This window comes from Apium graveolens, unplaced genomic scaffold (assembly GCF_009905375.1).
Source record: "Apium graveolens cultivar Ventura unplaced genomic scaffold, ASM990537v1 ctg3784, whole genome shotgun sequence".
NCBI lineage: Eukaryota > Viridiplantae > Streptophyta > Magnoliopsida > Apiales > Apiaceae > Apium > Apium graveolens.
Genome location: NW_027418261.1, coordinates 39,562 through 42,193, shown reverse-complemented (window position 1 = coordinate 42,193; position 2,632 = coordinate 39,562). Strand labels below are relative to the sequence as shown.

The 2,632-nt window shown below is 36.7% G+C and overlaps 1 pseudogene; it reads left to right on the top strand.

Moving 5' to 3' along the window:
* Positions 1–547: 547 nt before the first annotated feature.
* On the top strand, positions 548–2,378 carry LOC141701368 (zinc finger protein ZAT3-like; annotated as a pseudogene).
* Positions 2,379–2,632: the final 254 nt, after the last annotated feature.

Sequence of the window (2,632 nt, the reverse complement as noted above, 5' to 3'; positions counted from 1 at the left end):
GGATCCTCATTTCCCTCCACGTGCAGCTCTTAGCTTTGCCTTCTTTTATCTTTGCTTCCAATTCCATGCATGGATTTCTCCTCCAAATATATAACACTAGTTTTTGTTGCTTATGTAAAGAGAGAGAAAGTAAAGAAATCCAACAGAGAGAGAGTGAGTAATATTCTGCTCTCTGTTGTTTTTTCTTATTCAAAATATGATTTTTAGTTCAACCAATTAGCTAGTAGCAATGAGACAGAGACATAGAGGGACAACTACTACATATCCAGTAGCTACCCTACTCTGTCTTTGCTTTTCTTAAACATCAGATCTTCTTGTTCTACTCACAAAATACATTAAACATTTTGTGGGTTCCTCCCTGGATTAGTTCAATGTCTAAAAGTAGTTCAGATTTTGGTTTTGATTTAGTTTCTTGATCTAGGTGCTTTTGTATTTTTATCTGCACTTGTGTTGGTTTGAGGTATTAGATCATTTAGATTACTTTCTTTGGTTCTTGATCTGAATATTCATTTGTTTGATCATTTCGATGGCAAAGATCATGAAGCAAACTACATGTGTAAATTGTGCAGCAAATGCTTCCCTTGTGGAAGATCCTTGGGAGGTCACATGAGGTCTCATGTGATTCATCCAACTGATCAAGAAAAGCTCCAAAAATTGAAAAGGTTGCCTGCAGGTGATAATGGTGGTATCAACACTTTAGTAGAGTCTGATGCAGCTGCTTATGGTCTCAGAGAGAAACCGAAAAAAACATATCGATTTAAAGATTCAAGTGAAGATACTTTGCTTCATGTCGATAAAATTTGCAAGGAATGTGGAAAAGATTTTCCATCTTGGAAGGCTTTATTTGGGCACATGAAGTGCCATTCTGATAAAATTACACGTACTCGCGTGGATGAACAAGATTCCGGGACTAGTGCTGATCAATCTGAAAATGGGAAGGTGAATCCAAGAAAAAGAGATCAGTAAGAAGAACCAAAAGGTACTTTAAGATGGAAATTTCTGGTACTACTGCAACTTCATCTTCTTTATCTTGTAATGCAAATACTACAGCATCTGTTTCTGAAATTGAGCAAGAACAAGAAGAAGTTGCTTTGTGTTTGATTATGCTTTCTAAGGATGTGAGTAATTGGAGTGGTCTAAAATCTATCGGTGAGTCCTCTGTTAATAATTCTGAGTTCGTAGATGCTCAGTCGTTCACTAAAACAGAAGGTAAGCAGGTTGGCGGTGATGAGATTGTCAAGTTAAAGAAGAAATTAAATGGGAATTTAAGAGATGGTCCTAAAATGAACAGATCAGAATCAAAGTTGGTGGACTAATAATGCTCAATGATAAGCTGAAGTCTAAAGTAGTTGAGGAATTAGAATTCCAGGTGTCTGAAGTTGAGATAGAGAGGACTTTGATCAATGCAAGTAAATCTGATGAAGAAAGTGATTTGGGTACCAAGAAACTTATTCCAAGCAAGAGGAAAGAACCTGACTTCGTAGGACCTGAATATAAAGTGAACAACATGGAAATGATCAAGATAGGATGTGATCAGAGAAGAAATATGAGTGTCCCTCTTGTAACAAGGCCTTCAACACTTTCCAAGCACTTGGAGGTCACAGAGCAAGTAACAAGAAAATGAAAGGCTGCTTTGGCCTGATAAACAGTTGCGAGAACAGGGTGATTGCAGCTGACCTTCGTATTTCTCCAATACCACCTGCTGATAACAGGAGTCTCATTGCTCATGAAATGACTACAGACACAAGCAATGGAACTAAAAAGATAATTAAGGGGGGTTCACATGAATGCCAAATTTGCTTTAGAGTTTTCTCTTCAGGACAAGCGTTGGGTGGTCACAAGAGATCACATTTGATTGCTGAAGCCAAAAACAGCCAGGTATTACAAGTAGCAGCATTGTGATACAGAAACCAGTTCCGGAGATTCGTGACTTTCTTGATCTTAACTTGCCTGCTCCAGAAGAGGATGATATAAGTACTTCTGAAATTGGTTTTAGGCAATGGTGGATGGGAAATAACAACCATGAGGCGTTGCTTGGTCTGCTATAAACTGATATTTAATCTTTTCATTCAAATACTGTACAGATTCATCCATTCTTTACACAATTGCATGGCTCGCTGCAGTTATCACATTTCAGTAACTGCTACATTGTTGGTCATCTATCTTATGTTACTTCATTGTACTTTTAACTTCATATTGTTTTTTGTAATGCTTTAGGTTACATGTCAACAGTAGTTACTATCTACCCCATTTGAGCATAAGCTGAAACCTCAACTGTTTGATGAAGAACTTTTGTATTGCTACAGAATGCAAAGGTCATTCTTGGTATTGTAATACTCTTCTTACTGAATTTCATGTTTGTTCTTGGAGATAAATCATGCATATATCAATTGTCAAGATTTATATATGCACAATTTAAGGGACACGATCCACCTATTATGTGCAGTATTTTCACCGTTATAAACTTTTTTGGCTTGGCACTGAAGATAATGATATAAACTAGGTGCATGGATAGGTAATTGATGAATGAGATAATCATATAAGATATGCATATGATCATTATTTTTGGAGCATTATGTTAAGTTGGTTCTAACCGCTGTTCCAATAGCCAAAGAAATTAGAAGAAGTACAA